Source organism: Nomia melanderi, chromosome 2 (genome assembly GCF_051020985.1).
Source record: "Nomia melanderi isolate GNS246 chromosome 2, iyNomMela1, whole genome shotgun sequence".
Lineage (NCBI taxonomy): Eukaryota > Metazoa > Arthropoda > Insecta > Hymenoptera > Halictidae > Nomia > Nomia melanderi.
This window is the reverse complement of record NC_135000.1, coordinates 28,392,201-28,406,090: the sequence shown is the minus strand read 5'-3', so window position 1 is coordinate 28,406,090 and position 13,890 is coordinate 28,392,201. Positions and strand designations below refer to the sequence as shown.

At 45.8% G+C, this 13,890-nt stretch overlaps 1 protein-coding gene across 3 annotated transcripts in view; it reads right to left on the bottom strand.

The window, feature by feature from the left end:
- Gfrl (Glial cell line-derived neurotrophic family receptor-like) overlaps positions 1-13,890 on the bottom strand; it is a 440,074-nt gene that overhangs the window by 181,510 nt on the left and 244,674 nt on the right. The window lies entirely within an intron of this gene.

The window sequence follows — 13,890 nt, the reverse complement described above, 5'->3', positions numbered from 1 at the left end:
CAAGTGTTTAACCCTTTGCACTCCATAGGCGCCTCTCAGTCGCCGACTGATTTGACACAGCAAAATTGTAAAGTTTGATACGTATTAAACTTTGTACAATGCTTCAATATCTGACTTATCGAAAGAAAATAATTTCGTTCCTCAATGTATGTGCGATTTCTCAAGTCAGTTTGAAGGAATGTCGTTGGTATCTGATTCGAAAACTTCTGGAGTGCAAAGGGTTAATATTGGAATAGTTACCTAAGGAGAAGCTTCGGTGAAATACTAAATGTGTACTATTTTTGCAGCTATTGTAGTAGAGTTGTTGTAACAGTTGCATAGAGTAAAAAAGAATCATTGGAAATGTATGCTCGGAACGTGTGGAATGTGTGGAACAGTATCCGCGAATCCGCATCGATGCAGCTTCTGTTCGATGCAGGGATTAGACTGGTTTGTTTTTAGTTCCTCAATTTTCATGGTTTGAAATAACAATAGTTACTGTTGAAGCTAGTTTTGGGATCGAGAGAGAAGGTATCTCGAAACGCGTCGAAATGCTTATAATGCAAACGTCTCGCAGCGAAGCATAGAACTGCAGTTAGTAATCGAAGATAATCACGATTCCTCTTCAGAATCACGCATCGTATCACTCATTCTTTATACAAATTTAACCCTTTGCACTCGAGAGGTGACTCTCAGTCACCACTTGATTTCACGTAGTAAAACTACAAAATTTGATATTCAATATCCAACTGTATATAACGCATCGGTGTGTGAAATATTGGGATAAAAAGCTTTTTCTCAATTCACTTGAAATTTTTGAGTTATTTTAAAAAAATATCTGTCTAGTTAGAAGATGTTAAATATTTCTAACAAAATACTTCCGAGTGCAAAGGATTAAGCCCTTAACGCACAATTTTTTTGAAAAAAAACGCCAAAAAAATCCATTTTGATATACTGCGCTTTTGTTCCATGGAAAATGCTATACTTTATTCTTGAATAAATAAGTGTTATAGCTTACAATCCCATGTAAATGATAAATATCAATAAAACGATTTTTTTTCTTTGTTTTCACATTGTTATTTTCACAGTTTGGCCTGTTTAGCGCCATAGAACCGTGGTTCCACCATGAGACTCCTCGCGATACCATTCGCACCCAGCACAAAAGCGTCGAAGAAAGATATTTCATAGGTGTCCAATTCGACACACAGCCAGGTTCTATCACGGGTCCGCTGTAAACGTACCCTTACACGTGTTACACCGGCGAAGGAATCGATAAGGGTACACGTAGGTAGGTAGGTACACGGGTATGTATATAGTCAGCGACGCTGGCGCGGGAGCCTCGCCGCGGCTCGGCCGCTTCCTTAAGCATCTATTTATGTCGCGAGTAGTCGCGTGCATCCTGCGGCCCGCTTTTCTATTTTCGACCTTTGCCCTAAGCGGCGACCTAAAGGGGGCAAAGCCTCGGCTCGAATGCCAAGGTCGGATCGTCGATAATTGCACGGCCCGTGACTGACTGACCGTGAGGAAGAGGCTACGATGACGCGCCACGTAATTGCTACCCGGCCAGGTTGTACCAGCCACCTGAGGCCGGGTCGCCTGGCTCCGCGATCCGGCAGCGCGATGAAAGAAATGGAAATTTTTGGCACAGTTCCGTGGAAATTCAACGCGACGCTAACGTGCGCGCTGGCTGCACCGTTATGCAACCGCGTGGCTGACGCCAAGGTGATTCCGATAAAGGATGCTTTCTGGGACGCCGAGTTTTGATGCTAATGGCTACGCGCTCAGCTATGACTCCATCCTGTGATGGGTATCTTGTTCTTGCGTAATATTCTCTCGGCGACGACAGGTTGAACGGGTAAACGATACCATTAGTCCGTTAGTGAGTTTCTAAAGTCTTGAAACACAGTTTTTACCGGGCCGCATTAGTCACACGCAACGCTTAAACATCCATTTTCCGTGTGTTCATTTGGAGCCTCATTCGCCAACTTGCACCTTTAGATATTATTATGCATAGAACGATAAGCTACACGTTCCCACGTACTTGTCACATGACTTCATATTGCGGGTAATGCGGTTTAATGTGTATCGAAACACATTTTCTTCACTCTTAACTTCAGCCTTATCGTATCCTTCATATTAAGGAGAACGAATTTCCTTAATGCGTTCTCCTTGTACTAGAAAACCTGCAATCTCCTCGAAAATTTCACTGTATTATATTGATCGCAATAAGAAACAAATTGCGACGAACATATTGTTACTTCCTTCGCCTTTTAGAGGGACCTATTAATAAAGACGTTGGGAATTACCTTCGACCTCCGTTTCATGACCCAATTGAGAAACAACAGTTACAAATTCATTCAGAATTCTGCATTAACCCTTTGTGCTCCGAAGTGCTCTTGGTTTCTCACTTTGAGGTTCGACGTTAGTTCATTCGATTATAGCTTAACACTAGATTTACGGAACCCGTCAATTTAACGGATACTGAACTTTTTAAGCATTGTTTAAGAATGCTTAAAAAATAGAGAAAAGGAAGCTATACACTGATCTCTTGTTATTCAAGTAATTAAGTCATTCAATCTCAAGCATTTAATCTCGCTGAAATGTCGACATTCGTCCAAAAAAGATTAATGTAGTATTTAGATATTTTGACGTAGTATTTGATAATTTGACCATAGCTTTGGCTCTCTTTGATTAAATACATATATTTATTCCCAGCTCTCGATTACTGAAGATCCACCCTTTCATTATTCATGCTATAGTAACACTATATCAATGTCGAGAATGGAAATTCCAGTAGGATCGGTTACTTAGTTAATTATGAATCATCGAATCGGAGTTACATCTTCGAATTTGGAATGTATGGAATATATCTTGGACATATCTAGAAGTTGATGTATTGTAAATTACCGTAGAACAAATCTGATGTGATATAGAACTTCATTCTATGTCTGAGAATCGTTGAAACTAGAAATAACTCTTCGGTATGGACAATAAACGACGAATTCCGTCGCATATATCAGAAAAGGTAAACGATTGCAGGGACTGCTTTAAGATCAAGCATCGCCTGCAATAAGAAGCTGCTTGATAGTCAACGAATGTACGAAAAGCCGCTAAGGGTTAAATATAAATTAGCTCCCGACTAGATCTAAATGTACGATCTTCTTCGCGAAAGCCAATAATAGAAAAAAGCTCGAGAGTCTATCGCCTTTGACCGAAGTTCCCCAAATGAGAAGCTCCGGTTCCAAATATTTTCCTTCAAAGTCCCCTGTAAAAGTTCAGCAACCTGTAATCCTCCCTTTTGCGCGGGAAGTTGTCAAAGTCGATCGTTGATGCTGTTTTCGAGTTTCCCTGTGCAGCGGAACCCGATTCCCGGAGCGGAAGGCGCGCCCTGTGACCCCGCGCCGGTCGTTCGAGGTTAACCCCGACGAGGAGAGCGAGCGCCCTGCGCGGCGCTAAACATTCATCTCTCGCGAAGGCGGGCGCACGATTGATGCTCGCCATAATGCAAACTAAATTGCCGGGGCCAATTCGTTTCGCGGCGTCGCGTCGCGTCGTCGTTTTTCACCGTTCACGGGGTCGCGGCCGCCGGCGGGTCCGTCGCGCGGTCCCAGAATCCGTAAGTGGCCGACGACCGTCCCGGGGATATAAATTAATTCTTTCCCGGGAGGCGAACCGGCGGCGCGATAACTCGCCGCGGAATTTCGGCGGCGAACGGAATGCAACTCGGCAACCGGGATCTAGCGGTACTGTAGCCGAGCGACTATTTTTCATCTCGCGAATCAACGCGCGGGAATTTGTTAGCGAAACGCTCGCGCGCCACGTTGGGTCCGGGATATTAAAGATTCAAGCAATACTTCGCGAAGATTCGCTTCGCGGCCCGGCGTCTCTTCGGGGAAGACTCTTTGGGAATTCGTAACCGAGAGGAATATTTACTAACGATTAAGTGTTTGTAGGTTAAGGTATTTTTAAGAAGAGTGAATGTGAGAATGAGTGTGAGCGAAGGACAGGCTGGAAAACGGTCGGGGGAAAGTGGCCTGCGTAACGTCGCGGACCCAAGATTCAGGGCCAGCTTTCCAGAGGTGCATCCGAGTGTTTGCGATGAGTGAGAAGAATGCTTGTGCCGGAGAGAATGATTTTTGGGAGAGAATGCCTGCGAGAGAGTGGCGGGAGCAGAGTCGTGTGTTGGCCTCCGTGGCATTGAGTTGTACTTTTTACGTGTTGTCCGCGTTGTTTCCATATTTTATTAAAATATTCATTCATTATCTATAATATAGTAACACTATATTAACGTCGAGAATGGACATTCGAGTAGGATCGGTTACTTAGTTAATTGTGAATCATCGAATCGGAGTTACATCTTCGAATTTGGAATATATGGAATATACCTTGAAAGTATCTAGATGTTGATGTATTGTAAATTACCGTGGAATAAATCTTATGTGATATAGAACTTCATTCTATGTCTGAGAATCGTTGAAAGTAGAAATAACTCTTTGATATGGACAATAAACGACGAATCATTCCTGTCGCATATTTCAGACGTTTACGTGTTGTCCGTGTTGTTTCCATATTTTATTAAAATATATTTATTCCTAGCTCTCGATTACTCAGGATCCACTATTTCATTATCTATAATATAGTAACACTATACTATTTATTGAGACTAGTTGTTGAACCGTTTAGGTGGATAATTAGAGGTTACTGGAATTATTGACAATTGTAACTAGCCGAGTGATTAATATTCAGAAGCGAAATAGATGACTGAAACCACCGAAACCTGTAACCATCAAAATCGATAACACCGAGAAATTCACATTGCATCGCTTACATTACTATCAACATTGAGAAGAAAAGGGTTGCCGGACTCCTAGAAAATTCCAAAGAAACCGGCGAAAGATAACACTCCGGTTACCGGGGGCGAGATTAACTTCAATCATCCCCCGGGACAAGGATTCCAGCGGGGTGTTTTTAAATGTCTCCCGGAGGAGGGATACCGTGGATCGAGAAAGGGCCAGAGGGCACCGCGGCGCGACGCGACGGTACAAATTAAACGGGACATCGTCTGCTCGTATTGGCGCGCGCAGGAGTATCGCCAGGTGCAAAGTCACGAGAGGCTGATATCGCGTATAAAGTAAGCGGCAGCCTCCGGCTACTTTCAGCCAGAATTAACGCCGCGGTGAGTTTGCAGGCTAGTTGGTAAAGGTAACTCGGCGTATCTGTGACGATAAGTTAAGGGAGAGAAAGAGAAAGAGAGAGAGAGAAAGGGGGAGAGGGGTAACGAGGAAAGGTGAACGAGAGGGAGAGGGTCGAGCGGTAACCGGTTAACGGAGCGGCATTTACTTTCTATTTTACCCCGTTGAATTTATACCGCGGTATTTTGCAAGTTTATAGCATTCGTTATCCGCTGATGCAGCTCGATAAGGGTACAGTTTTAAATAATTAAGTGTACAGCCCGGGGCGGTTTTCGGGCTGTATCGGGACCGCGCGCAAATTGCGAGCATCTCCACCGGCGGAACACGCCGCTGGAACTTTCCGTCGTCCGTTGATAAATATTTAAACCACTTAAATGTTGTACGTGTCACCGGGATGATAACTATTCAACTGAATTTCGCTCGAGTCTCCGGTATTTTATCTTTCCCCCCTCTCTCCGTCCCTCTCGCTCTTTCTCCCTTTTTTTTCGACGCGTGCACTTTTGATGAAAATGGCCGCGGAAAATGAATCGCGGAGAAGTTTCATTGTCGAGCTAACGGTTTTTCGGCGAGTTTAACGGACGGTCATTGCTTTTCGTTATCGGTTAATCTTCGAATTGGATTTTCGGTGAATTTAACCGTGCAGTTTCGCGACGGGTTAGTTCCGCTAAGCTTTTAACGGAGATCATTACCGTATTCCGGTTTTTTCCAGGTATTTTCCAAGAAAATTATCGCCGCGTACATTGTCATGCTGCCGCGTTTTGCTTAATTGAATAGCGCGGAACGTCTCCCTCGGCGCACGCACAGCCGTATTGGGTCACACGATGCAACCGCGAAGGCCGCGCTGCGAATGAAACTCGGAACTGAGTTCCGGTGTCTCCGACAATTTTGTTGTCAGGAAGCGTCGATGGATATTTTCTTAAATAACAATCGACTGTCGTATGGAGATCCTTCTCATCTGTTACCAACGCATTATCAACTTTGAACTATTCTTCAGCCAACAAATCGTCAATCTTCAACCCCTTATCATTTACTTCTCCCCTGTGCTTGATAAAACAACGTTGTCACTAATTTAGTACAAAAAGAAGCGAATTTTATACTTATTTTGTCTACATTTGCTCTAAAAATTGACCTTTTGCGGACGAAGATTCTCTGAATCATACGAAACTTTCAGCAGATGAAGCTAAATTATACATCGATTGCTTAAACGATAGAAAGGAAAGAAATTATACACTTATCTCTTGCTGTTTGAGTAACTGAATCATTTGTTTGCGACTTACTCCTCCAAATATGGGAATTTGATCTCACCGGAATGTCGACATTCGTCCGCAAAGGGTTAACCCTTTACACTCCAAAGGTGCTTCTCAATCACCACTCGATTGGTGCATCGAAATTGTAAAATTCCGTATTTAACGTTAAGTCTTGAGATGGGGAAATAAAATACCACTGTTCCGCTTATTTTTTGCATAGATTCCTCGTTAAGTTAGTTGAAAAAAATGTCATCTATTGAATATTTCTAGTGACAAATTTTTGGAGTGCAAAGGGTTAAAGATCAATAACAGACAAGTCTTACTCAATTCATATTAAAAATGAATACAACGCTCGAATCTCTAAAAATTCGATTTGAAATTTCCACCAGGAGTCCGACGCGTTGTCACAATGCAAGGGGTTAATGAAGATCCATCGTCGCATCGACTGGATCGTTATCGTCCGTATTTCTCGAACTCCGCACTCATTCGTCGCGCGTACAACATCCGGTTTCACGGTTAGGACGAAGTCGGACAGAATAAAAAATCGGCTCGAGTCTCGCGTTGCGGTCCGTTGAATGATAAAGAACGATCGGTGGGACGCGGCCGGAATGTATTCGGCCGGAGTGGCTCCGCAGCGCGCATTATGCATCGCGATGGACTTGCGCGCCAGTAATCGCGCCGGAAATAGAAGGTCGAGGGACCGGCTAGAGGTGGCAATCGGGAAGCGGCGGCGGCGGCGGCGGCGGGTTCAAGGAGGGGCCGGGAGGGAAGAGGAGGAATGAAAAAGGTCCGAGAAAGAGCCAGCCCATCTCGACAAATTGAGTTTCCTCGCAGCGGTCTCGGCCCGGCTCTTGTTTCCCCGAGCGCGTCGGAGGGCGAACGGAGCGACAGTGAGAACGGAAACGAGATTTCGCGGACGTTTCGATTTTAGCCGCCGATCCGATTCGCCGATAGACTCGCGGGCATCGTCCCCCGCCGGCGCCGATCGCATTAATCGAGAGACAAAGAAGAACGATCGGCTGCAAGTGCGAGCGTACCGTCGCGCGGCCGACGGACGATCCTCGAGGAGCGGTTCGCGCGAGTCCCGTGCGTTCTGGGATCGTCGGATCGGAGGGACGATAAGTAGAATGTAAACGTGAGATCACAGGACGAGGGTGAAAAAGAAAATTTAAAGATAGATAAAGGTACAAGGGAGCGGGAGGCGTTCCATGCACGCGCGAGGAGACGCGAAAAGCGTGTCCACGGCAAACGGTCCGAGATTAAATCGTGTCTCGGAATGAATTTGCATTCCCCGGGGAATCGCAGTCTTGGCAGAAGCTGGTGCAAAGAAGCTCGTGCATGTTCCATGGCTCTTCCGACCGGAAGCAGACCGCGGAGTGTCAATATCCGAGGAAGGCGTTAAAGGTTAATCGCTCGGCTTGTACGCTTTCGTTTCAGGCATCGATCGCGGCGGAAGGGAACCTGCGGTCTCGTTAACGCTTAAACACTCGACAATTCTGGATATCAGGGGTGCGAGGGTTATTCGTTTCAAACGACGCGGCTACATCGGCGTTCGACGTTCCACGGTTAATCGACGATGAAGGAAATTTTATAGAAAGACGCTGCTTCGCTCGATCTTAGAATTTGTAACGAACGCGCACGGAAATAAAATGCGGCGAGTGAATAAAGAGAGAGAGAGTAACGGCGATAAAGCGTTAACAAGGGTAGGTCGGCTCTCGCCGCGAATAAGGGCGGCGGAATTTTCCGCGGGGGTAACGGCGCGGCCGTTAAACGCGATACTTTACCGGCGGGGCCGAAATAATTTAACCCGGCGGAATAAAAATGTAAAATCCGCGCGGGCGGGCAGGGCCGGCTGATATTTCCATTCGAACGCCAAACAGCAGAAGGAATAGGTTACCCGGCGCCGGGAACGCCTCGCGATTGCATAGCTGCAGCGAACGCCGGCTCGCGTGTACACGATGGAAATTGCATTGTGCAATATTGAGAATAGGAGCCGCAGCTATTTCTGGCGTGGAAACGGAACCCGCCGAGTGCCGCGGCTCGCTTGTCCCGTCCACTTTAAACAGTTATACTTTATAGGGGTTCGGCGGGGCAGCGGCGGCGCGGGGGAGCGATTTTCCATCGAAAAACCGGGGACACCGCAGCCAGCTGAAAACCGAGCGCGGCAAATGACGATTCTTTGTTCCGCGTTCGCGGCCGAATGTTAACTTTTCGCCGTGATTCGCGCGGCTCGGTTAGATGCGTTCGGGACGGACGCGAGTGAAATTGTGTTCATTAAAGCTGATGAAATTAGAGGGGCGCGAATTTTAAGCCTTCGCTCTAGAGAGTGACTCTTGCCACTTGATTTCGTACAGTGAAACTATAATATTTGATATTTGTTATCCGAGTGTAAAAGGTTAATAAGGTGGATATATTTATGGAATTTTTTCGTAGAAAATTGAATTTTACGTCGTGTACTATACTCGAGAGTATTGGGGATGATAGTAATACTAGAAATACTGGAGTAAGAGGTAGAGGCACGAACACTGGAGGTGGAATAAGAATGCTAGAGGCACTAGAGATACTAGACATATTAAACACGAGAATTTAGAGACAACATTGCATACAGAAAATTGAATTTTCTATAGAAAAGTGAATTTTACGTCGTGCACTACATTCGAGAGTATTGGAGATGCTAGTAATACTAGAAATAAGAAGTAGGAGTAGGAGGTACAGACACGAACACTAGAAATAGAATAAGAATGCTAGAGGCGCTAGAGATACTAGATACTAGACACATTAACACTAGAACTACCGAGCATTTAATACAATTGATACGTAATCTCTATAAAAATTGTAACAATAGATTATTTCCAGTTTCCTTGGATATTCGTCATAGTACTCAAGTGAAACTATTTCCAAAATCATTTCAGATATTCAATGCTTCGTTCTAGTGTTAAACACGAGAATACTAGAGACGCCAAGAATAAGGAAACCCACGTATAAAACTATCATTCGATCACTAACGAAATAACTGCAACTTCCGACGCTACTTATGAAAACTCAATCTCCTCTTACAATATTCATCTCGAAAGGCTTAAACCAGCTGACAGCCAACTTATCCGGCATCGATCCCGTAAAGTTTCCCGCGTACTCGATGACCACGCGACGCTCGTGGTTACGGTAGCTCGCTTTGTGACCGGACATGTAACTTTTAATTACGACCGCGCCTCCGCTTCGTTTCACGCGACGAGCGGTCTTCTGGCCGAGAGAATCTGCAAACGCGGGGATCCTCTTCCGAGAATTCCTCGCTGCTCCTCCGGGAAATCCGCTCGCGTCTTTCCGTCTCCGTCCCTGTGTTTCGAAAATTACATCGGGCAAACGCAATTTTACGATCGGGAATTTCGTTTCTTCGACATTCGCCGGCAGCGAGCTGACTCGCGGATGAATAATACAGGCCGCCCGCGGAACGAGGACGCTGCGACCGAAGTCTTCCCGGGGATTCGCTCGGGGATGATTGCCTTTTTTAAAAACTCGCGGAGCGATCCGCTCGCCAAGTTTGATTCGTGGAACTCCGCCGCGCGGTTTATTCCGCGTAACTTTCGATCCGCGCGTGTATCGCGTTCCCCGGCCGCGCGCGACCGCGCGGAGCCGTCGTTCGGCGAATTTACATTCCATCCGTTTTCTTCGGTTAAAACTCTGTTTCCCGTTTCTCGTTCCATCCAGCGCGGAACTACGTACCGGGGTTTATTCCGCGAATCCCGCTTAACCGACCCGTCATCCCCGCGGAATTAAATCTCCCGGGAATTTCTTATTTTCGGAAACGAGCCGCGCCGCTTCCGGGGTTCCGCGGATTGGCTGATTACCGGGCTGCGCGTTGCGTGCAGTTATTATTACAGGTTACTGCGGGAAAGCGGAGGAATTTTTGGCTGAATCTGGCGCTGGATTCGTTATAATGAGGCAACATGTTTGGGGAATTATGGTGGAGAGTTTGCGGAGTTATAGAGACTTTGCCAGGGACTGTAAAGTATATTCATTTGTACGGACGAAGGAGTTAAATATTTAATTGAATGTACCTTTTACGTTTTGAATTAAACGAGAAGAAGAAAGTTTGCATGAGACTCACTAATTGGTAGTTCTAGTATTAGTATCGCTATCTTCAATTTGTTCAGATTGCCAAGAGAATCTAGTTCCTATTCCTTGCTTCTTTGCTTCGATATTTCAGTATCACTAATTTCGCTTAATCAAAATTCTCACTTTGCAATTACGAACGGGTGTAACTATCGGAATCGCGCTCGATGATTCTCGGATATTTGAGACAACAGCGAAGAGGAGCGTGGCAATGAACAGCCATCGATTCGCCGCGCTCGACCTCGTTCCCGATACTTTCAACCGGTGTCACTCCTGACCGATCGATGTATCGTCGCTCGGGCTGCTGCTAAATATTTCAAGCGGCCGGGAGCCGATCTTCGTTTCGTATTCCTATTCCTAGTGTACCCGCCAGGTTGCATCATCCTAATGGACAAGATGTCGCGGGTAAATGCAGCCGATCGATCTACGGCCGGCGTGTTACGTGTGTACGCGAGCGGTCGAGTGTGGGCGGCGAAAATGACAATGACCTTGGACCGAGTGGCGTGCATGGAATAAAGCTTGCAAGTCTGAAGAGTGCAGCTGACAGGACTGCTGACGCCAATCGAACGATTTCGACGGACAATCGTCAGCCTTTGCTGTAAAATTACACGTTCGTTCGTGTTCAACATTTCATATCGAGTGTTCTCAAGGACGTAATTATCTGTATACTTTCTCTCTTGATTGCTTTGCCTTATAGTTAGTAGATATAGAATCGTGCGGCTTTATTTTTGCACTTTGCTCGGAGTTAAGGAAAGATCATAGGTTGACCGTTACAAGATACTATTTCTTTGTAAAGTGATGTCATATAGAATGATCTTTGCACTCGTCTTTACGTTACTATATTCATCCTCCAATGAAACATTCATTAGACAGTTGATCGTATTAAACAGGAATAACACAGGAAATAAAGAATACTATTTCATTTGAATATTTCATACACAGTCAGCGTCAAACGAGTCACCTGTCGACTGCCAAGGTTTCGCAGCTTCTATTCGCGGAAATTCGTTGCGGGTAGAATATAAATTGCAAGACATAATGTCTCTCATTAGAAAAATGTGGCGTTTGCGTCGGAAATTCAGCCCTCAAGAATTCTATTACGCCGCCTGCTATTTCCGAATCGCATTTCTAATGGGTCCGCCCGGCGGAATAAATTATTAAGAATAATTCCGATAAATGAATAAAAGGGCCGGGGTAGAGGGCGCAGCCGGCGGAGCGGATCGAGCTTTCAGGGATTAACAAAGCGGCCAAGAATAAGGAACACCTCCTTTCTTTGCCGGAATAACGCGAGTTCAGAGGTAACCCCGGTGCCCCGGTCGCGGAGCAGCGATGAACATTTCATTTCTCGATTGAAGAGGTCGGATGAATAGAATTTCCAGATGAATTTCCGAAGCTGCTGAAAATTTTATAATCACGGCCGCCCGAGGTAGCCCGGTTTCCGAAAGGATTTACCCGCGGCGAACGTCAGGAGATAGGGAGGAGGACCGGAAACAGTCGAATGCCAAGTGCCGCTAGAGAGAGGAGAGAGAGAGGAGAGAGAGAGAGAGCTCGGTGGCCTGGAAAGTGGATAGCTTCGCGTGACGAGCGGGGATGGAAAAGGGGGACGCCACAATATTTCGACTCTTGCTCGCGGGATCGTGCATCGAACCGCGATGCTTTTCCTTCCGTTATTGTCTTCCTCGGAATCAAAGATGAAAAAGACAGGCCATACGATCCGCCCGTGGCTGGCCATCAAACAGATGGCAATCCATTCCGTCGCGTAACAGTCCGTATTTCGGTTTCATGTGCTTCCGAAATTATCCGGGACTGACAAAGAAACATTCCACCGACGGTTTTTCCAGCGTTCCCTTTTCCAGATGGAACCGGAATACGGGATCTATGAGTCTCGCGATTCCTGTTTATCTCCTGTCCGTAATTCTTTAAATATTCCAGCAAATGAACGTTTCACCCTCGCTTTCGACGAGAGAATGTAAATATAAAATATATTGGGATATTCTAGTTTATACTAGACTTGAAATTTTGAATATCCGAATTTCCGGTTCATACGGAATGCCAAATGAGAAATATTTTTCTAATGTTCCGTAGGAAATTTCGCGGGAATTCATCGCGGGAGCGTGTGTATTTGAATAATGGCTTCGAAAGTAGCTTCTATAATGGTGTTAGGACAAGGGGACAATTGTACGATAAGGGGAATTATTCTTAGAGACGTTCGTAACCGTTAGCTTTCCGATCGGTACTTTAAACCCTTGCCGTATTATTTACTTTTGCTACTAAGCTCATGCAGAATGTTTCTGTCAGCAGTTCGGAAAAAACGCAAAGAGATTGTCCACTGCACTTGATGTACAAATTTTCATTCAAGATAATATATTGATAATAACAAAATAGTTTTTTGCTTTGATCCATGCGCACTGAGCAATATTCATGTTTATTAAATTAACTCTGAAATCTTCATCACGAGTCAGACTCGTTAAAGTACGGGAAGTGTTAAGATTTAGAATCAGGATAGAAACAGCATCAGTCAGATCAGAAACAAACCAGTTAGAACCACTTCGGAAACCTCCATTCAGTATATCATTCAATCAGTCATTTATTCCCAATATTGGGTCCTTCGAGAAAAATTCAGCGTACACTCGAAAGTGCTCGTGACGTTCACAGTGCTTTACAAACGGATAGAGCTAGTTATCTCACTGTTCTCGCGACACGATTCGCGAACAAACGTGTTACGCCGATATCCTAGCCGATCGTTGTACCCCGAAAATCTGGCTGGATCGGATCCGAGGCTTACGCCGAGTAAATAAACAACGGGCTAACCGCTCCTCGAATTACGGGTCTCGTTTGCTCGAGCGTCCCGACTCGTAATGACTCCCGAAGTCACACGGTCGCGATACACGCGGCGCGCCGCCATCCCCTCGCCCCCGGCGAACGCGGCACACACGATCGCACTTAGCTCGGGCGACGGAGCAACGGAGGCTAGCAAATATCGCCCGGCGAGCTCAGTCGACTGGAAAGTGAATTGTCGAATAGTCCGACGGGATAGAAAGTTGCGCAGTGATGTAAGTCGGCGTCGGGGGCTGCTACCCAGCGCGAAAACATTCGGAACGACACCATCAATTGCTCGGAACTTCACCGTCGCGTCGCTTTCCTCTGTTTCAGGGGTTGTTTTCCGCCGATACTTCCGGAAGGGAAGAGTTCTCTTCGAGACTACGTTACAGAGAACAGGAAAGAGGAAGCACCGGCGAGCGACGCAGCGATTCAAAGTAGCCGAATGATGATTTTACTTTAAATTCGGGGAAGTATCTGAATTTTAGGGGTAGTTTCTGCTGATGTTTTTCGCGAGGAGTGTCTTTTTCGAAACTCCTTTATAA